Here is a 24,375-nt window from a genome sequence, read left to right as displayed (position 1 = left end):
GTGGCTCCAACACCGGCAGTAGGTACAAGTGCTTGACAGGACCAGATAACAGCAACTGGAGCCCTGTCTTGGTCTGGCACCCCTGCTCACCTGCTCCACCATCCCTTTGTGACCGATGCCCACCATGTTCCACATGTTCCCCCTGGTGGTCAGTGCACGTCATAGCGACTGGTTGTTCAGTTATTCAGTCTATTTGCATATTAGTGTTATTACAACCATGATTCAATTTAGAATAATAACCTCCTTAACATTGTTTCCTCTGAATTATTCACATATTCAACATGTTAATTTGCTTAATTCATTTTTTCTGAGTTTTCTTACAAATTATTTCTACTAGTTATAATTTATTATTCATTGAACTCAAAACCTCCTGTAGGTCAAGACTGTAGATATTTCATATCCATTATACTGCATCTGGCACAGATTTAAGTTTTCGGGTCATCCATCCTCTTTCTCCTTTGACTCTCCTCTAATTCGTATTTGGCCAATAAATTTTCATGACTCAATGTAATTTAGTGGCTGCTGAAGAGAAATTAAATTTATTTTATCTAACATTCCCTTCTATTCTGAAACTTGAAGTGTGGTTGCTTTTGTTACTGAATTTTTTTAAGGTAACACTTCACATTATTTAGAGACTCTAATCTTATGATAGATGTGACCAATATAGAGTACAGAAATAAAGAAAAGCAATAATGGATATTCTCATATAAACGTGTCACACATCAGAGATGCTATCAATCCTTACTCATTTTCAACCTTAAGTTAAACCCAGAACTTGGCACAATATGTATTAAATACCTCATCCTCAAAATCTTAGATATTCCAGTATATTATGTACACATAGGCAACCATCTGGAACATAATTTTTTTAACTCCTAAACTTAGCATTCAGGCTATATTGGGTTTTTTTTTTTCTGAAATAATTGTGACAAATTCATGATAACTGCACACCAGCATTGTTATATAACTCTAAATTTTAAGATCTGCACTCTTGAATATTTGGCAAAAAAAAAAAAATCAGAAATGGCATACTCCTCAAATCTCTCCTATAGCTAAAATATGTTAAATATATGAGTTAAATATAATTTTTAGAAAGTCTAAAGATAATTAAAATTAGATTTTGCTACATTTCTACATGTACTACTATTTTTAGAAGTATAACTGAGAAATATATTAGCTGCAGGAAGACTTCCCGAGAAAGCATAACTGAAGCAAAAGCTTATAGGCTCCAATATTATTGGGGAGTGTAATGCCATCAGAAGCTAGACTGAAGAAAATGCAAAAGGTGAAAGAGAGATAGAGGACAAATACTAGGAAGTAAATTACCCAGCTAGCTATGGTTCTCAAAAACACAGCTAATTGCCTCATGTTGGGGATTTCTAGAGATGGTACCAGTGGACTATCTCCTCTTGGAATCATCCTTTTGGGTGTTGGTGGAAGGAATGAAACAAAATTTAGCATTTGCATCTTGATTCTCCCCTTCTTCTCATTCTCACTTGTCAAGGTCTGCCATATCATTCTTATCACTCCTGTAGTTCTGATTTGTGTTTACTGGACCCACGAGGCTACTTCAGGAGGAAGCCAGAAGCGTGGCCAATTCATGCTGCAAATGTGGGGACATGGTGGCTTCATGTTGTCAGTCATCTGCATATGGATGCATTACCATCTATTAAGTTGTCAATTACCTCAAAATCTATAGGCTTAAAGCAGCAAATACTTATTATCTCAGCTTCTGGGGTGAGGCATCTGAGGCACTTAGCTGAGTGCCTCTGGGTCAGTTATTCACAACTACAGTCCATCTGTTGCTTGGGATACATTCATCTCAACTGGAGGAGAATCCACTTCTAAACACACTCATGTGGCTGTTGGAGGGGTCAAAGGCTCTTGCTGGCTATTGAACAGAGACAGTTTCTTTTCACATGGGATTCTCCATGGTAGAACTTACAACATGACCTGTAGCTTTTCTCAAATAGATCTCAACAAAGCTATTGCCTCTCTTTTCTTTCTTTTGTGTGTGTGCACTTTCTTCTCTCTCTTTAAAAAAACAAACAAAACAAAAAACCTACTGTTTAAAGTATTACATATAGTATTACATATGTCTCCTTTTCCCCATTTGCCATCCCCACCCCTCAGCATATGCCCTCATCCCCCTAGTGTCTGTGTCCATTGGTTATGCTTATATGCATGCATACAAGTACTTTGACTGATCTCTTACCCCCTATCCCCACCCTCCCCTGCCTTCCCTCTGAAGACTGACAGACTGTCCAATGCTTCTATATCTCTGGATCTGTTTTCTTCATCAGTTTATGTTGTTCATTATATTCCACAAATGAGTGAGATCGTGTGATATTTTTCTTTCTTTAACTGGCTTATTTCGCTAAACATAATGCTCTCCAGGTCCATCCATGCTGTTGCAAGAATTCTTTCTTTTTTACTGCAGCACAGTATTCCATTGTGTAAATGTACCACAGTTTTTTAATCCACTCATCTGCTGATGGGCATATAGGTTGTTTCCAAATCTGAGCTATTGTAAATTGTGCTGCTATGGACATAGGGGTGCATATGTCCTTTCTGATTGATGTTTCTGATTTCTGGGGATATAGTCCTAGAAGTGGGATCACTGTGTCAATTGGGAGTTATATTTTTATTTTTTTGAGAAAACTCCATACTGTTTTCCACAGTTGCTGCACCTTTTTTTAACCTCATCTTGGAAATAATGTCCCATCACTTTTGCCGTGTTGTATTCATTAAAAGTGAGTTACTAAATCCGTACACACTCAAGGAGAAGTGAACGCACAGGAATAGGCTACTGGTTGTAGGGGGCATTACAGCTATCCCAGACGTTATTTTATTATGTATTTTATCATTCGTTAATAATTAATGGGTAAAGAAACATTTGAATTTATTCATTTAACTTTATTAAATACATGTGTTGTATCTTTTTCAATGTTTTCTTCTTGGGCTTCAGCAACAAGAGATTCTAATAATGATGGAAAGTAGATTTATTAATCTGTAAAGGGTAGAAATGCAGAAATACATTTCTAAAGGGAGGAGATATATAATAAATTGTTTTGCATTTATGGGGAGGTGATAGCATGGCACCAGAGATCTAGTCTGTTAAATCTCTGGTAAAAGCCTAATGTTTTATTTTTTTCTAGTTAAAGTTGCAGTTATGGAAAAACTTTTCCTCCAGCATGCTGTTCTTCAATATTCATATTTCTTGGTTTAAAAATTTTACTTTTTCAATGGATTTGGATATAATTAACACATCTTTTTCAATATGAAAGACATTGAAAATTTAAATGAGTATTTCCACAATGAACAAAAATAGACTTACATTACCTCATTTTTAAAGAGTTTTTCCAAAACTGAAATTCATAAATAATTCTGGCCCAGCCAGTGTTGCTCAATGGTTGAGCATCAACTTATGAACCAGGAGGTCACAGTTCAATACCAGGTCATGGCAGGTTGTGGGCTCCATCCCTAGTGGGAATATGCAGGAGGTGACTGATCAGTGATTCTCTCTCATCATTAATGTTTCAATCTCTCTCCCTTTCTCTCTGAAATCAATAAAAATATATTTCAAAAAAATATCTGTTCATGCCATTTGATTATTTTGTCATTGAGTATCTAAAACATAGAAAAATGATACAATACTATGCTACCATGTTTGTTGCATTTTTGTTGAATTTGCTAAAAATATAATAGCTTCTTCATATGTAAAGATATTTTTATTTGTTCCTAGTTTAGTAAGTTATTTGAGCTTAATCAGTCATTAAAACTTGCCATCAGTGATTTTAATTTGCTGATTTTTGAAGAAGACCAATAAAAATACCTCCTTTCTCAATCAAGTGGTAATTTAATTGAGAAATAAGTGAAAGTGTGAGGAGATACACACAAAAATAGTGTCTTTGTTATTGAAAATATTGGTATATAGACTCTTGCTTTCCTTTATGGTCTTGTGTGTTTCCTAATTTCTTTAAATCAGGCAATCATGATGATCTAGTAATCTGTGGAGTTGAAATACCATACCCTTATAGATCCAGGCTTACTTCTAACTGGAAGAAATGTAGCATGCTGACTTTGTGCGGCTAAGAGAGACCCCAATCAGAAAACTGAAAAAGAGAAATATGCAAGATCATTTCCTTTCTCAACCCCAATTCAGCAATTAATTGGATCACTATTCCAGTAGGTAAGATGGCGGAGGATCATTGGAAGTGTTACCAAAGACCTAAGAATGTAGTAGTACAGAAAATGAAACATCAAGGAAAAAATAATACCTACATTTAATGAAAATATGTGAATACATTTAAATGTTGTATTAAGTATGACTTATAAACCATTATAAATTTGATAAAATATATTATATGTTATCTATTGATTTGAGAAAGCCATACTGTCATCAAAATAAAAAGGTCACGAATGTTTATTTAGGTAGTTTTAGAAAAATCTCACTGAAAGAAACAAATTTATATTACATCATTTTAACATTCTACACATTTTTCATTTGAACTTTTTGAACTGTTAGCATCTATGTATTATTTAAACTGGTATAATTTTTTTTAATTGTGCTTAAAAATGAAGGGATTGCATGCAAAAAATTAGTATAATATGGTTCTCCAGATCTTTATGAAGCTGGGTAATTAATTATAACTTAATATACAGAAAGTTAAGTTAGTTAAAGTTTTAAAATACTTTTCATTAGATTGAACTAGACATATACAATCCATTTTGTTATTCTGTTGTGAAATATAAGCAACAACTTTATATTTTAAAACTATTAAAACACTTTAAACAATTGTCCTTTTTCTGCATTAATGTAACCACCTGGTGGCACTGTTGATTAAACTTGGAAAATTTTAAATTTACATTAACATTACATTCTTTTAATGCTAATTTTCTGTATTATAATTAGAAGTAATATATGATTCACATTGCTATTGCATTACTTGAGTATATCAATTCTGGATGGCTTGTGATAGAAAAATGCATTGATACATTATTTTCAAAAATTTATGTGTGAAAAAAATACAATACTGAAATATTTACATCTGCAAAATTGAAGGACTTCCAAATGGATATGCTTAATACTAAAAAGTGAACTGAAGACATTTATAAAGATAAAGGTAGCATATTTATGATTTCTAGATTTAATGAAAAAATACCTTCTAAATGGGACTTATTTATCTTTTAAAAATTAAGACAAATCTCATTTTCATGATTTGTCTTCAAATAATTTGATAAGAATACAACTACTCTGAGAGATATCTGCAACTCAAACATAATTCCACAGACAATCGATTTATTTATTTATGAGTCAATTGCAAATTCATTCACAATTTGAATTTAAAGGATTGTAATGAGATACAATATATTCAATCTTTTAGCTTCATAAATTATGCTATCTTTAAAAAATTAGATGCAGGATGCACTTACAAACAGGAAATTTTCAATCAAATTATTTTTTGAAAGCATAAAAAACAGGGTATAATTTTATTAAGGCATCTTGAAAGTCATTTGAGAGATAGAGAAAAATTGTCTTTAAACACTGAGAAATAAAAACACATATAAATATGGTTTGAAATTGACTAAGTTCTTAGCCAGAAGCAAGATATAACTGTTTTACAGTAATAAACATTAAAACATATTAATCATTTCTATTTCCAGGGTTATGTCATACCAATAATTTTCTAACTTTAGAAATAAAATTTCAGATTTTACCTATTTGTTCAAAATTATTTAAATATGATATTATCTTATATTCATTCTACAGAATTAATATAGATTATTAAAATGATTATCATTCAAATATTTTAAAAGATAAATATTTGAAGTTTAAACTTATGTAATCTATATTTTGAAAGGAAACAATTTCTGAATATTAATCATTTTGAGTCATACATTTTTAGTAATGGTAAAGAAAATAAACAACCTTTGCTAAGACGCTGTGTGAAGGAAAATGCTAAAATAGATTCTAACAATTATTATTGTCTCCTAAAATATGGAATATTTTTATTCATGTACATGTAATGCTACTTTAGACAGCTAAAATCAGAATGTAAATTAAGTCATATTTGCCTGGGCTTTGGATCCCATAGACGTTATGAAGAGATAAAGGAGAGAGAGAAATTATAGTATAAGAAACTTATATTGTTGATTGTGTACAGACAATGTTGTGCTGAAATAGTATGAATAAATCCAAGGAAAACTAGAATCATGGTTAGCATTTCTACACCTCATTAGACTGATAGTAAAATGCATAAGTGCACAGTGACAAACACCCCACAAATGTCAGAAATAGACATATGTACAATAATTGTAAACACATTCCTATTCTTTCTGATAATTCACAAACATCCTCATGTACTTTTTAACTTCGGAGTAAGGTTAATAGTGTAGGTTTATGATACACTTTGTTCTGTGAGGTCATTTATTCCTTGAGCCAGCGAATTTCAGATGTTTGTTTCACTATGCCAATCACTATATGATTGCACTTGCCTTTATTGACTGTTCATTTGGACACATATCCTTGCCTCCTTGAGAAATATGTTCTCTTGTGAAGGGAGGTCATTTATTCATGTTATCTACTTTATAGTAACCAGCTTCAGGAAACTTATTTGTAAATTCACAAGTAAATTATACCTTTAATGGGATCAAGTCATAATAACAGATTATATCTTTCGTTGTAGAAAAACCTACAGCTTAGTAATTGCCTGGCATGCATTTATGAGACAAAGAACATTCAACAATTTGTATGTGATTTCTTCTATTCCAGATACTTTAACGCATTCATCTCACACTAAAAACAGCATTGCCCATGGTTCCTTCCTATTCAAAGTCCGTTAGACAAAGTTTTGCCACATTTTTAAAAGGCACTGATGGGCAATGAAACATCTGACTCTTGCTTCTCAACTTCAAATTCTGCATTGATACTTTTATCCTAAGTGTATGAAAATACAATTACTTAAGTCATTCTAGATACCTGTGCATCCAATTTATTCCTACCTTTTGATTTTACCTATTATTGATCTGACTCGTTCTTCAGTGAAGAAACCGTATGTCACATTGTGATAGCCCCTTAAGAGTTATGGCATGTGGTAGAGTGGCTTCATCAGGAACAGAATGCTGCACAGAGCACACAAAATCCTGCTGGAAAAATACTGACATACATACATAACACATTTCTGGAATTATTTTCACCGATGATTTTGTTACTATTGAGATTTATATTTTGTAAAAATTAACATTGAAGTGCTTGTTAATGAAATCAATAGATTTATAATAAACAGATTATAGGCTCACTCAAGAGACTATAGCAGATCTCTATAATTGTTCCTCCATATTCTAGGTTAATGGGAGAGAAGCACAGAATCAGCCATGACTCTCCTGTTCCCAAAATACCAATAGAGTACAGAATTTACCATACTAGTGCCGGATGTTGGACGACATTTAATGCCGGTGGTTCTTGATCCAGCATTTAGAAGGGCTCTAAAATCTAGAGAAGGCTGTGTGTAGATTAAGTAAGAGTCTGGAGACAAAAGATAATTTTGAAAGGCATTGGGGGTCAAGGGACCTATAGCTAAAGGAGCTAAGTTCTCTTTGCCTCAAGACCCCTTGCTATTTATTAACACAAATTATCCTAAGGCAAGGTGGAGATACACTCCTAAAGATAGGGTTTCATACAGAGTCCATTGTCAGATTGGGGAATAGCCTACCATTCAATTCAGGTGTTTAGCCTACCATTCAATTCAGGTGTTTGGCCAGTAGGAGGCAATAACATGTAGATCAAGATGCCCTGAAATGTCTTGCAGCAAACAATCATCCTATTCAGGTTTGTGAAAAATACCTTTAGCCATTCCAAACAGGTGATAACATATGTGACTCAGTCCTTGTTGAGTCCCCAGGTTCTTTGGATGAAACTCTTGCAATTATGACATGCTGGAATTGGCTTCCGGCATACTGGTAAATGTCTCTAAAATAGCATTTATCCTGCCTGCCTCATATACTATTCTTCTTACAGGTACTCTTCATATATATAACCGCAGCCAATTTTAACTAGTACTTTTTCTGTGCATTTGATCCTATTTTTGTAGTGCCAAGCTTTTCTCTTTCAATTGTTGCATGCTGAAATGCCTTATTTTTCTCCTCTCTATTGAAATCAATGATGATAGGGGACAATAACTGGTTGTGAAGCTTATATGCAATTTGGAAAGAAATGATTTTGACTAGCTCTGATGATAATATGATGCTTGCAATGGATAAAATAACTCTGCCAACTACCTCTTTTCCAAAGAAGTATGAGTTTCCTAAATTATCTACTATTCAACTTTTCTTGACACATTTTTATGAAAGTTAGCAGTGAAAGGAATGCAACCTAAGGGGTGGGGGGCATCCAAATCACATAGGCAGCATATACTGGGCCTTTCTTTTCCTCATATTTCACAATCATTCCATTCTCTGTTCAAACTCCCAAATGCCTGATCATGTGATTTTTTTTTTTCAAAATTTAACTTGGCACTGCATCTAAGTATATGTAGGTTTTTATTTCTTAGTGATGTTATAATAAACAATCAGGAAATATTACTTATTAAGCATGAAAGAATGCTAAACCTTTTTATGTATATTTAGTTGAGTCTCTGCAATTCTTGTGTTTCTTAACCTAATTAACAAATGTTATTTCATGCCTACTCTATTCCAGCCACAATTTTGGATGCTGGGGAAAATAAAGGTGCTTGAATTTATAGGGCAGAGAAGCAGGTGAGTTTTAGAGCTTGTCTACCTGAAAATATATTTGAAGTACTATAAATTGTATCATGCTCAATAATGCTAATATTTTATCCTTTAAAATTTTTAAATATGTTTAGCTTGAGCCAAAGAAATAGCATAGCTTATGCAGCTATTGAATGCTAATCCTAATTGAAACTCACTTCATTCAGTACCTAAATTTATGAAGCCTTTTATTTTTGGGGAAACTTTAAGTTAATGTTCAGGCAAGGAAATGATGTTGTTCTATGGATATCAATGTCCTCAAGCAATACAGACCCTGGAGATTTCCCCGTGGAAGAGCACTGCAGCTGTGACTTTATTAAATTAAACATGGTTCATGGCAATTAGCCATGGAAGTTTCCTTCAGGCCACTCTTCTGCTCATGGAGAGGCATCATGCAAACTCCTGGGATTTTACCAATTGCAACTGCCACTGCCTCCATCTCCCTGCTAAGTTTCTTCTTTTCAGGTCGGCAGGCAGAATGGTTAGAGATGACCAGGCAGGCAGGTAGTTGAGCGGTTAGGAACCAGTGGTCCCAGATTGTGAGAGGGTGCAGGCAGGGCTGAGGGACACGCCCGCCCCCATGCACGAATTTTGTGCACGGGGCCACTAATTGTTAATATTATCCCAGGGAACCATATCTCATGAAGCATAATTATCTCTCACAGAGCATAAAGTGAATGAAAACAAGAACGTACCTGCCATGTTCCCAAGGAAAGAAAGTCTGGCACAAAGTAGATTATACAATAATGTTTTTTAAATAATTAGATAAAAATAATTACAAAGTTACTGAGAATATTTTTTCCAGATTTTGATTTTTTTTTTTTTTTTTTTTTTTGGTAGCACAAAAATTATGCTTCAACTCACTGATGCTATTATATTGTGGTCTTCTTTTTCTTATAATGTATATTTTTTAATTTCTTAAGCTTAGAAAGCTAAGAATTTTGGGAATTGTTTGGAGATGTTAGAAGAAAGCACTGGTATTAATACATCTTGTAATACCCTTCTGTGTAAAAGTGGGCTCTCTTTGAATATTTATGAAACTGCAAGATATATGTAGAGGAGGGTTTGCAGAGGATTGAAAACACTCGCCTGACCAGCCATATAAAAAACTTTACCCTGTCATCAGGTGATCCTGGGTGCTAATGGCTTTCCATCTAATATCAAGTAAGTCTTCCTTTTTGATGTTGTACAATTTTCAATTTGTTTTTACTTTTTGAATTTTTAAAAAATAGAATATTTTAGCACATATTTATGTTTTTAGACAAATTATGAACTAGGACAAACAGTTCTTATATACCCTGAACTCAGTATCACTTATTATTAATATGTTACATTAACATGGTCTACTTGTTACAATTAATGAACTGTTATTAGTGCAGTGTTATTAACTAAAGTTCATGCTTCATTCTAATTTCCTACTTTTTACCAAATGTTATTTTTTCTGTTCTAGGATCCCAGCCAGATCCCACATTATGTTTAGTGATTATGTCTACTTTTGGCTGTGACAGTTCTCAGACTTCTCTTATTTTTTTTATGATCTTGACAGTTTTAAGGGATAATAGTCAGGTAGTATGTAGACTATCTCTCAAATGAGATTTGTCTGATATTTTTGTCATGATTAACTACAGTTATGAAATTCAGGGATGAAGACAAAGAGAACCGTTTTATTAGAGCATAAGAAGGGTACATTTTATTAACATTGTTGTTGATATTATTTTTTTATTACCTGGCTTAGGGAGTTTTGCCAGATTCAATAGAGAGGAGACATGTTGAACCTCTGTGAAGCCTAAATTATTTATAATTCTTCAGCATAAGATGTTTCTATTCTTCCATTTTTATTTATTTAGTTATCTGTTTATATCAGGATGGACTCATAAATATTTATGTTATAGTTCAGATTTAATTCAAATGTATTATGTATTAAGTTGCTCAAATTATTCCAGCTTTGGTTACTGGTAGTTCTTTCAGTTGGTTCCTATATTCCTTTGACATAATCTTCTTCATTCTGTTTTTTTTGTCTATGTTTCTGCATCCTTTTATTTTAAAAACCCGAGTCTTTATATTTATTTAATATTGGTTTCTGGTAGACCACATGTAGTAGGCTCTTGTTTGTTTATCCACTCTGACAATGTCTATCTTTTAATTAATTAGTTACTTTGACCATTGACATCTAACTTGATATAATTGTTTTTCTTTTTTATAAAAAAATTGAGATTTTATTCATTTAAAATATGTTTTTATTGATTTCAGAGAGAGGAAGGGAGAGGGATAGAGAAAGACATAAACATCGATGAGAGATACATTGAATGGCTGACTCATGAACACCCTTGATTAGGGATCAAGCCCACAATCCTGGCATGTGTCTTGAGTGGAACCAGCAAACTCCTGGTGCATGGGCTAACACTCAACCAACTGAGCCACACCATCTGGGCAAGACTTTATTCTTTAAAGAGCAGTTTGGAGTTCATAGCAAAATTTGAAGATACGGTGGTAAGATTTCCTGCTTACCCTCTGCATCCTCACATTCAGAGCCTCCTCCATTATCAACATCCCTCACCAGAGTGATACATTTGTTATAATTTATGAACTAATTTTGGTACATCATAGTCCCCAAACTATATACTGTACACTATGGTTTATTCTTGGTCATATACATCCCATGAATTTGAATTTGACCAAATATGTCACATCTTGTATCTAACCTTATAATATCACACAGAGAAGTCTCTTTACCCCTAAAATCCTCAGTGGCCATTTATTCCGCCCTGGCCCCCCAATACCTAGCAAACACTGATCTTTTTTACTACCTCTATAGTTTTGTCTCTTTACCCCTCCCCTTTCTGCCTTTTCTAGTTTCAATTGATAAGTCTATATGCTTCCATTTTATGTCTTTTAAAGCATAAAAGACTTACTTTTATATTTTCATGGCTGTCTTTAAGTTTGTGATATAACTTTTTTAAATAATAAAAAGCACATTCAAGTATTATGACACATGTCATGTACTGTGGGTACCTCATAACAGAATATTCTTGCCTTTCATCTAATATGACATAAATATCACTCATTTTACTTTTCCATGTGCTATGATAAATCTGTAAATTGTCAGTATTATTATGTTATACATATCATTTTGGATGAATACAGAATAAGAAAAATGAAATATTCTCTTATAATTAATTTCTTTTCCAAGTTTCTTTCTTTATGTGGGTCAAAGTTTCTGATCTAAATAATGTTAGTCTTGCCTATAGACTGAATGCTTCCTCTTAAAATGCATATGTTATGAACTTAATTCTCAGTGTGATGGTATTTAGAGGTGAGGCCTTTGAGATGTGATTAGGTCATGAGGGCAGAACTCTTATGAAAGGGATTAACACTCTTATAAAAGATCCCCAGAGATTTCTCTCCCTTTCCACCTGGTAGGACAAAGTGTAATCAATGGTCACCCATGAACCAGGAAGCAGCCCTTCATTTAACACTAAATCTGCAGAACTCTAACCTTAGATTTTCCAGCCTCTATAATTGTGAGCAATAAAGTTCTGTTGCTATGATCAATTGGTTAGCTGGGGTGGGGAGTTTTTTTTTGTGTGTGTGTGTGTGTTTTTTTTTTTTACTGCCAAAGGCCATTTTGATATTTGTAACATCATTCAGGAGCCACACAAAATTATCAACATAAAAATTATATTACCCTGCTATATTTGGTCAAACATTTAATTAACTCATTCCTAATGTCTTGACATGGTCAGGCCAAATGATTTTGTGGGTCTTATAATGCCTGAAGGCCAGATGTTCACCACCCCTAAAGAGAGTCCCATGAACTGTTCCTTGGATTTGATTAATTTGCCAGTGGGGTTCATAGAACTTAGAGAAACATTTTACTTAATAGAATACAATTTATTATAAAGGATATAACTCAGGAACAGCCAGAGCAGCATCACATTTTCCTCACCTCTTCCCATGCAGAACCTGATAGGTTTCTAAAGATGAAACAAATAAAAGTATGGCAGCTTATAGTTGAGATTCCCATGCATTTTGCACTATAATCTTATAATATACTCAACCTCTAGCAGCTTGTCAAAATTACCAGTTTAGCAGATCTTAACTACAACCTTTGAATTTGTCATCTCTCCAGGTTTCAGGGTAACAATTTGCCCTGTGACCTCAGTTCTCTAATGAGACGAGTCCAAAAAATCATTTCTTTTCCTTTGGCTTAGCTTTTTCTTATTGTTAGGACAGGTGTGGTGACTTTTTACTTCTATATTTGTTGAAACTGAAGTCATAAATCTACAGTTCTCTTTGATATCATCCTATTATTTTTTATTCTCCTTGACTTTAATAATACTGAATAAATATCCTATTTAATAAAACAGTAATATGCAAATTGACCAAATCCCCACTACACCCACAAGCCACGCCCACTAGCCAATCAAGAGTGAATGTGAAAATTAACCCAACCAAGATGGCTGTGGCCACGTATCAAGCAGGAGACTTGAGTTTGCCCAGCAATGGAGAAAGCCAAGATTTGCGCACACCCTGGTAAGTTCTGGACTGCTCTCAAGTATATAAAGTTTCAATTATATAAGATAAATAAATCCCAACAAAAATGGCAGCAGCCAAGAAGCTGGAGAGAGCAGGAGGCTTGGGTTTCTCTGGCGATGGAGGAAGCCAAACTTCCTAGCCTGACCTAACCTGCTCTGGCCTCCCCTCAAAGCTACAAAGTTACAATTATAGAAGATAAATAAATCCCAGATACCAGGGCCTCCTCTTGGGTCACTGGGGGGTGTGGCTGGCCTGCAAACCACCACAAGTCCCTCACCCAAGCCACCCCATACTCCAAGGGAAGCTTCACCCTGATCTGGGACACCCTTCAGGGCAAACCAGCTGGCCCTCACCCATGCACCAGGCCTCTATCCTATCTAATAAAAGAGAAATATGCAAATTGGCCATCATTCCAACACACAAGAGCACTGCCCCCATGTGGACACAAGATGGCCACCACAAGATGGCCAGCAGGGGAGGACAGTTGAGAGGGATCAGGCCTGCAAGGGAGGGCAGTTGGGAGTGATCAGGCCAGCAGGGGAAAGCAGTTGGGAGGGACCAGGCCTTTAAGAGAGGACAGTTGGGAATGATTAATCCTGCAGAGGAGGACAGTTAGGGGTGACCAGGCCTACAGCAGAGGGCAGTTAGGGGCAATCAGGCAAGCAGAGGCAGTTAGGGACAATCAGGAAGGCAGACAGGTGAGTGTTGGGAGCCAGCAGTCCATTGTGAGAGAAATGTCCGGCTGCCCATTTAGGCCTTATCCTACTGGGATCTGGCCAAAATGGGCAGGTGGACATCCCTCAAGGGGTCCCATATTGGAGAGGGTGCAGGTGTGGCCGAGGGTCACACCCCCTCATGCATGAATTTCGTGCACAAGGCCTCTAGTCTATATATATAAAAGCCTAAGTGACTGGCCAGTAGGTAGCTATGATGCACACTGACCACCAGGACAGCCACGCTAAATGCAAGAGCTGCTGAGCAAGGTACAACTTTCCAGAGTGCCCTTTCATACTCTAGGATCCCTTGGGGGATATCAAATTGCTGGTTTCAGCCTGATCCCCACAGGCCAGGCTGAGGGACCCTACTGGTGCATGAATCTGTACACCGTGCCTCTAGTATAGCAATAATTATGAATTCTAAAAAACGTCCTTTGTCTTCTTGGTAATTGCAGTTAAATTAGGGAAGACAGAGAAATAAATTTTTCTTTTCTTTTTTTCCAATAGACACACAGTTATAGCTGAAAAAATAATTTAATATGTAAATTCATACTTAAACAGCCTGCATTATAATAGAAAGGTAAAAAACTACAACCTCTAACATAATTAAAGGCAGGAAACATGAATCAATTAAAAAAGGGTGAAAGGAATTGCTAGTTACAAAAGTGCACATATGCTTCTACTTGAATTAATCATGTGATTAAGTAATTATTAAGTTGATATGATTTGCTCAATAAATGTCCTTAAAAATGATATAAGTTAAGATAAAAATAACTACTAGTATACAGAACAGAAGTCATTTTTAAAAGTCTATCTTGATGTTTCTTATTCAGCTTTAAAGAGCCTGCTTTTAAAAAGTGTACTAAATTACCATTAACCAATAATCTTCTATTAATCAATAGCAGATATTCCCTGTCTCTAGCGGATCTTTCAATCCTTCTTTTAAAGGGCTTTTATCTGGGTCTCATTGGGGGGATCTCTAATAGAGTATTCACCAGCTTTTCTCAGAGGGCTCCCCAGGTTCGTGATCTCCACTGGTTGGTCAGCACTAGGGTAGGCGAGCATTGGTCATTGCAGATGGTCCTAATGTTAGCCTTGCCATCGTCCTGCCTGGCCTTGTTTCTTTTCTGGGCTTGAAGCTGAAACACAACTGAGGCCTCTATGTTATCTCTAGTTTGACCAAAATTCTGTCTCTGTGGTTAACAGACCAAAGGCATAGTTCCTAAGGTGATTTGATGTGGGTCAAAGTTCTGAGGCTTCATGTTTAAGGGAGTGATTGTGCCAGGGAGTCAAATGAGGCTATTTTACCGCACCCTTGTTTCTCCCTAAGAGGGACTAAATCACATGACTATGGCCATGCCAACAAAGAAAAGGTACCAACCACTTGACTAGCCATGTAAAAGGTTGCAGTGGTTCTCAACCTTTCCAATGCTGCCACCCTTTAATACAGTTCCCCATGTTGTGGTGACCCCCAACCATAAAATTATTTTGTTGCTACTTCGTAACTGTAATTTTGCTACTGTTAGTGAATTGTAATGTAAATATCTATGTTTTCCGATGATCTTAGGTTCTCAACCACTGCGGTAGAGCCTAAGACCATTGGAAAACATATATATTTACATTAGGATTCATTAACAGTAGCAAAATTACAGTGATGAAGTAACAACAAAAATAATGTTATGGTTGGGTTCACCACAACATGAGAAACTGTATTCAAGGTTTGTGGCATTGGAAAGGTTGAGAACCATTGGGTTATGGGCTCTAAATCACATGATGAGCAATATGCTAGAGGAGGAAAGGTCACCCTGGGGTAAGGTCACACCTTACAATTGTCTGTTGCTAGGCACCCAGGCTTTCTGCTGTGGTAACCTTCTGTACCTGGCTTATTGGTCCTACTCTGCTCAGGTCTATCTAGTACCTATTACAGAATCAAAGAAATTAATAACATTTTCCCAGTGTGGTCGTTCCAGGGCCTATAATTGGCTGGCTCTTCAGCTACAACTACATATAAAATTAAGAGTAATGGCAAGCAGAACCCAGTAAACCCCAAACATGCATGTCTTGGAAGCAGAAAAAAGAGGATATAATTTGTTACACAGTGCAGAATGCTCTAAATAAATTACTGTTTTAATCTATGTAATTCTGAACAGTGTTATGGAATGAATAGTTTCCATCACAACTAATCTCTAGATAAGTAATTTAATAATTATAGTATTATGTATACTTATCAACAAAATATTGTAACATATGTTATTATTTCACTATGAAAAAGTGTTCCAAGCCAAAAATAGTCATATACCCCAAGACTGTGTTTGTAATAGAAACGTAATAATATAAAAATTGAACCTTATTCATTTAGAAATATATATCATTTTAATAATGTATTAAACTTTGAGGCATATGCCAAATTAAAAATGCGTCAGAGCCTCCTGATTGTGTACTAATAGAGCAGCTGGTTTGTATCTCCTCAATTTTGTAGATTTAGAAAAACCTGATATAAATATGTATTTAATTTTTGAAATCTACATGAAATATCAGTACATTTAAATTATTTTATAGTTTATGTCTTGTGTTTAGGTATTCTTGACAGCAAGTCTTATTGCTTTTGGAATGCTTACTGGGTATATGGAAAGATTCAGTAGGACCAATGACTAAAACTGAATTAATGTTATTGAAAACGTTAGTGTGATTTATAAGACATCATACATTCATAGATTGATGAGTATAAGCATATTCTTTTATTTTTGAATATATTTTATTGATTTTTCACAAAATGAAAGAGAGAGGGATAGAGAGTCAGAAACATTGATCAACTGCCTCCTGCACACTTCCCAATGGGAATGTGCCCGCAACCAAGGTACATGCCCTTGACCGGAATCAAACCTGGGACCTTTCAGTCTGCAGGCTGACACTCAATCCACTGAGCCAAACAGGCTAGGGCAGCATATTATTTTAAATACAGAAGCATTTTCACATTGTTTGTTAGAGACTTGTAAGTCTTACCTGACATATATTTTAATTTCAAGAGTAAAATGGGAAATTCCACTTTGGTTAATACATCTTCTAATGGCTGTGCAGTTCATACACCGTGTGTAAAACATATTAGCTCCTGACACTGATTACTAACATAAGATATTACTTTTGATTACATTTAATTATTTAGAATCTCTGTGGCATGTAATAAAAAAACTTCCAGTATGATTAGAAACACAGCAACATCTAAAGAAAACTATTTATAGAATCTCAACAGCAATTCAATATTCTATAGGCTTTTCTTTACTTTGAGGGAATATATTTTTAATTGTTTACTGATTGTCATTTGAGAGAGATGAATTTTCTGCTTTTGTAAAATCAACATGTAAAGGAATTGCCACTTTCCATTAAAAAAAAGGGTTCCTGCTAAGGAATTAATTGCAAATATTTATCATGACCCATAATAATAAGCTTTATATTGTTATTTAGTCTAAAGACAATTCACCTCCTCTGTACATGAATACTATACACAGTTCTTAAACCCACAGTTGCTGATATGACATATTATCCTCCATTTTCTTTTAATAACACTCTATTTATTACTTCTGACACATGTACCCTTTCTGAAAATGAAACATGAGCACTATGGTAAGAATATAATACTCTATAAAATAAACACCTAGATTAAATTTTTAATATTATAATATAAACAAACATATCTTTATAGGTTGGAAGAAACTTATGAGTATAAGGTTTATGGTACTGAGTCATTATTTTTATATTCAGGATCAAGTTTACTTCTAGCAATAAACTGACTTTATTTATTCAACACTTACAATGTAGTATCCATGTTAAGGTACTATTGGTTAGATCAGATCTTACCTTATGTTCTTAATTCCAAATGATGATTTGAATTCCCTTCTCTTAGGCAAGACTTAAGCCACTACTTTGATGTTAATTGCTTTCCTTTTCTTACCTCTCCCAAAGAAATGAGTAACAACAATCTCTAGCATTTTTAAGACCAGTTTTTTTGTGTGTTAATTCTCATTACATAATCTTGCTTTATGAAGAGGAAACCAGATTTTACTGACATTAATCTCATACTTCAGGCAAAATACTAACAGGTAACTTGTAGAATATAAAAGAGGAAAGCAAAGAATTTACTTGTGATTTAATATTGAAATATTTGTCATTCATTGGACTAATAGTTGGCTTTCTTTTTAGGAGAATAAGTCCATTTTGTGAATGCGAATTTAGCATTTTCTCTATCTGGAGATTCCAATCAATGGAAGTACAGATTACAGTATCTTTCTTCTCAATACAAACTTGCCATTTATTTTCCTTTCCCATGTTGTCCCTCTATAACAATGATGAAAGTTTTGTGAGGGAAAAAAACACAAAACACAAAAACACAACTTTCAACCTTATAAATGTGCTTCATATATGTCTAACAAAAACAGGCACTTTACAAATGAGGACCTAAAGGTCCAGAGATTGTGAGTTATATTTTGTGATTTCACATAGCTAGAAAACTACTGTATGGAAGCCCAGCATTTTGACTTTGAATCTGAGAAATCTTATCCAGTAAATAATACATTTTGCTTTTGCTTGGCTGGTTAGAAAAATGTGTTGGAAAAACAAGTTTTATTAAATCATTAGTTTCATTCTAAAGTAAAGAGATAAATATTGATTTTCTAAATGAAAGCAGTTATAGAAAATTTCACAAACCTAATAAAATATTTAGAAGGCAGGTTTTTATTTGTTCATTTCTTTAATTATTGGAAGGGGGTACTTGTTGTCCAAGAATTTCCTAGAAAATTTATGGCAATTATAGGAACATGATGACATATATTCTCATTCTGTTCAATATTAAAATGCAGTATTATTACAGACTTCCATTAAAACTGGTTGATATTGCAAGGGAGATGTCAAAAAGTTATCAGAAAAAGACATGCCTCCTCTCCCCTGGTTGTTGCTGGGGATGGAGTCCTTGCAATAGCCTACAAAGGGAATTTTCTGAGACTCACACAGAGGATGCAATATAGGAGAAATGATAGGTCCTCCCTTCCCCCAACTGATGGATGGAGAATGACATAAACTCCACCTGCAGTACAGACATTCCTGAGCACCTAACAAGGCACCTTACATGGACTATACATTGAACCACCAATCAGCACCTGCCAAATATCCTAGGCCCTCGATTCCTAAGTCCCTAATTATGAAACCACCAATCAGCATGTGCTGAGTACCTAAGCCCCGCCCCTTCCTTTTCCTCCCCTCAAAAGGCATGTTCACCCCAGCACGCATGCTCTTTCCCCTTTGGAAGGCAGCTCGGCAGGGGTATTGTCCACCAATAAAGCATGTGTTCTGCTCTCCGGCCTTCCGTTTCATCTTTCAAGAAAGCTTTATTTCCTTAGAATTACACCCCTTATTTCCCCAAATCCCATTTCCCTTAGTCCAGTCATAGAAGGAGTGTAGCTGGGGTTCAGTAGAGCTATAATGAGAGCCAGTGTCCAGAGTTTCTGTTTCATGTTGGATCTGGATTCAGTACAGCATTAGGCTAGGTGCAGTCCATTAGTCCACTGTGTGTGGAAGTCCACGTGGCTTTGGGTCACACAGGAGAATGCCAGGAAGGCAAGCTTGAGCAATGAGCCAAGTGTGACAAGAGGAACCAAGAGATCAAACTCCTCTGTTAAGGGGATTATATATCCCAGATCTTCACTTTCTGTGCCTTGGTATGGCATGACCATTCTGGCCAATCATCTCTGTCCCCAGGTGTGATTGACGGACAAGTACCTATCTTATGTCATCCCAACTTTGCTGGGCATGTGTTTATCTTCCCTTTATTGGATCCCTCACCCAGTGTTTTGCAAGGAACATGCCTATAATGCAGTGGTTCTCGACCTTCCTAATGCCGTGGCCTTTTAATATAGTTCCTTCATGTTGTGGTGACCCCCAACCATAAAATTATTTTTGCTGCTACTTCATAACTGTAATTTTGCTACTGTTAATGAATCGTAATGTAAATATCTATGTTTTCCGATGGTCATGACCCACATGTTGTGGTGACCCACTGAAGGTTGAGAATTCCTGCAAAGTCTGGCCTTCCCTTTATTGCTTTTTCTATTATTAATAACTAGCTAATCACAATGGTACCAAAATGTTATGTAAAATTAGCCAATTTAACATGTTATTTATTTCTTGAATTTAAGATGTATTATTATGAAATCCCAAGTACATTGTGTAATCTTTGGTTGAAATTAAAGAAACATTACAATTTTGTTCCAGTTATCACCACAAAAACTTTCCCATAAAAGCACTGACATAGCCTTGATGATGTGTCTATACAGCAGTAAGAATAAAAAAAGAGTGAAACAATGACCTTTAAAAAAAATTTCCCCTCAATTCTTATAAGTTACATGTGAGAAATATTAATGGAGTTATTTAGAAATATTATGAAGCTGTTAGTATTTCACTTCTTAAGAACATGAAATGTCCATTTTGAAAAGTTGAATACTCAACTCCCTTCAAGGGGGAAAATATTGCAGTTTCATGATTAATGGAGCATTCAGATCATGAATAAAACTGAAAAAAAAAATGAAAGATGGTTCTCTTGTTTTATACCCATTTTCTCCACAAAAGAAATTCTAATCTTAAAATACTATTACTGTAAATCTATCACTGAGTTAATGCATTTTATTAAAGGTGAGAAGGGGTAGGTTAATGCTCCAATGATAATCTAATGAACCTTTATCTTTTAGCTTCTTGCTACTGTATTCAAATTTTGCCAGCAATTTAAAAATCATCTCTGCTTCGTATAAAATAAACACTATCCAGGTAAAATAAATAGTAATAGGAATTCTGCTTATAGTCTTATTTTTAGCCTTTTTTAAATCTATAAGCACAGAAATTTGCATGCCCTCTAGTTGAAGGCTCAGTACTATTTCAAGGTAGACTGACATGATAAGCTACATGTTGTTGTTTTTTTCTCTTTCTTCCCCCTGAATGCATACTGTATTTAATACAATTGGAATTGCCTCCATAACAGGGAACTTCAGTTTTACACTCAGAACAGTTTAGACTCTCAAAGTGTAGCTCGTAAAAATATATTATTGACATTGACTTTCAAACCGGTACAGTACACCGACACATGCATGGTGAACATACATACAAACAGGCCCTGATCTCCTGGAATTCATCAGAGATAAAAAAAAAAGGTTAAAACAAAATAACTTGGAAGTTGCTTAAACTTTCATGGTGTTGGCATGTTTGTCTTTTATTTAATTTTACTCAGTCCTTTTAATGTTGCTATTAAATCAAAGTACCGTGTTCATTTTAGCTTCAACTCTTAATGTTGTGGACAAGCTGCCCTTATCAGTCTTGTTATTTCAATGTACTGACTTGGATACCAGTGCTCATGAGGGTATCCTGCCTTCTGTGAACCCATTAATAAGGTTTCATCAGAGCTGCCCCATATCTATTTCTTTCAAGGGTTCCACAGTCTGTCCGCACGGTTGGTACAAGCAATTACTCATTCTTCCAAAGTGAAATGCCACTGAGTTCTGTTCTGATAGTTGCCTTTCTCTGTTCATCTAGAAAGGGCAGGTTTGTTTGGGTGGCGTTTGAAAACGTAATATTGTACAATATGTCATCCATTGTGTGAGTTGCAAAATGTTGTCTTCACTTGAATTTCAATACAAGAAAAGATTATTTTAAAAATGGATTGTTTTAATAATCTAATGATATGGAACAAATTGCATTCAATCTTTCTATGTAGCCATCAGTAAAAAAAAAACACAAAACTCCCCCATAAAAGTTTGTTTCTATGACAAACCAAGATATTTGATGGTAGTATGGGAAAGGAAAGTATCCCAATTATTTCCTTCCCCTAATTATCTAGTTTTACCCTTCTTAGACTGACGAGACCTTCCATTGGTACTAGTAGTACATTTGTGGTAGGGCAGCCATTACCTAAACACACTGTACTATTTGTTTCATTGTACTTTTGTTTACTAATTATTTAGAATGAATGATCAATAACCTCCCACAGCAGGTTCATCCATGTAAGGGGTTCATCATATTAATTCTTGAATATTGATTATTGACAATTTGACATCTACTTTTCTCAAGTACTAGTCCTGGCTGTAGTCCCTTTACTCGATATTGTTTAGTCATAGAATGTTCCCATCACTTGCCTGCATCTAACAACTAGTCTTTTGTGAGATTCTAGTGCCTACATAGAACTCAGCCATTTACTTCCAAGAGCTCATCTATTTTGATTAGTGCAATTTTACTTCCAACCAGGCGATTTCTCATTGTTGAATTCAATGTTAAACAGCATAACCTTGAATTGAATCCTTTCTTCCCTTGTACTCATTTACTCTCTTTGAGCTTTTCATAAAGCAAAGGACTGTGCAAAGTTGCCCTGTCAATGCATCCAAGACCAAAGTGATAGAAGTAAGAAACGCTCTGGGGAATAAATGCAATTTCTGCTTCTTACTCGGGAGTTGAGAACCAGCCACAGTCTAATAGAAACCCTTCGCTTTTGGGGTGATCCATTTTACACTGTGGTGAGCACTGCCATGGAGTTAATATCATTTCTCAGAAGCAGACCTTTTCATACAGTTAACTATGTGTAAAATTGTCTTTCTTTTCTTTCTTATTTGACATATATCCTAAATTTATAACCAGTCTGCCATGTACTTCCACTAAACAGTTTGGTCTTCCTTTTAGTATTTGGTGTATGACCACTTGAAAGAGAAATATGGCTATAATATCTTATTACATATATCTCCCTGATACATTTTTGCTGCTTTCTAATTCTGATAAACTTTCTATTTTAAACTCATTTTTCTTAACCTTTGTATCTTTCTAAAATGTAAAGTGATTTATCTGGTTTATTTTTGTGTGTGTGTGCACATGCTCTTTTAGAGTTCACCTATTCTGCTCTGCAGAGCACCATTTTTATTGTCTATAGGGAGCAATGTACTCTTAATAACTATATACTATTGGGAGGATCAGAACCTTATACACAGAGCCTCAGTGAACCTCCCCATGTTTCTCTTCAGCGAGTTGAATCAACTTTACTATCGATAAATCTCTGTTGGGAGTCTTACTACACTAGAGTAAATAATTAACCTCATTATTCACATAATAGAAGGTCATTACTGAAATATTTCTTTTAAATGCTATTTTTTTAAATAAGCCATCTATGTTCAGGTTAGCCATGGATTCAAACTGCACTATGTGTTAGTGAAAAACAAAGAAGATTAAAAAGGATCAACAGTGATGATTTAGTTTTGATAGTATCCTTTCAATGAAACAACTAGTCCAAACTTCTGCAAATGCATGAGGCATCTTATTTTTGTTTAGGTCATGTAGCTATGCTTAGAAAAATGGAGAACATAGCATTGGAATTAGTCCAGCCACCTACTGGCTTGCTACAATTCCTCTCAAGTTCTATTATGTTATTAAAAAAACAATGGTTTTAGAACAAAATACTTGGATTTGAATTCTATTTCTGTTGCTGTCCAAATAGGCGGTTTGCTTAAACATGGAATTCAAGATTCCCACATACAAAATGTGGGTAAAAATAATATAATTAAGTTTGCCTTTATTGGCCAAAAAAAAAGGAGAAAATTATTGTCATCCTATATAATAAAAGTCCAATATGCAAATCAACCAAATGGCAGAATGACCCATCACTATGATGCACACTGACCACCAGGGAGCAGACATTCAACACAGGAACTGCCCCCTGGTGGTCAGTGTGTTCTCACAGTGAGAGTGTCGCTCAGCCAGATGCCAGGCTTACAGCTGGTAAGCATAGTGGCAGTGGCAAGAGCCTCTCCTACCTCTGTGGCAGTGCTAAGGATGTCTGACTGCTGGCTTAGGTCCGCTCCCCAAGTGAATGAATTTCATGCACCAAGCTTCTAGTATAGTATAAAAATATCTGATATAAGCATGGCTGCAGAATTTGATTCTCAAAATGATTTGTATTATCAAGGACCAAATTTGTTTTCTTTCTTTTCTTTCCTTCCTTCCTTCCTTCCTTCCTTCCTTCCTTCCTTCCTTCCTTCCTTCCTTCCTTTCTTCCTTCCTTCCTTCTTTCCTTCATTTTCTTTTTTGTTTTGTTTTGTTTTACTGTTTTAATATTAATATTCCAACTGGTCTAGTAATCTTTATTCATTCATGATGGCATAGCAATTCTAGGAGTCAGTCTTTTACCTCATTGCTTTCTAAGGTAAAAACAAACAAACAAACAAACAAAAAACAACAACAAAAAACAAAACAAAAAGAACCTTCCAGAACCCAAACAAAAAGCTTCTACTGATATCTTCATATAGAATTGCATCCCACATCCCACACTTAATCTATTCTC

The sequence above is a fragment of the Pipistrellus hanaki genome, assembly GCF_964339955.1.
Source record: "Pipistrellus hanaki genome assembly, chromosome: 2".
NCBI classification, from domain to species: Eukaryota; Metazoa; Chordata; class Mammalia; order Chiroptera; family Vespertilionidae; genus Pipistrellus; species Pipistrellus hanaki.
This window is presented reverse-complemented; position numbering follows the sequence as displayed.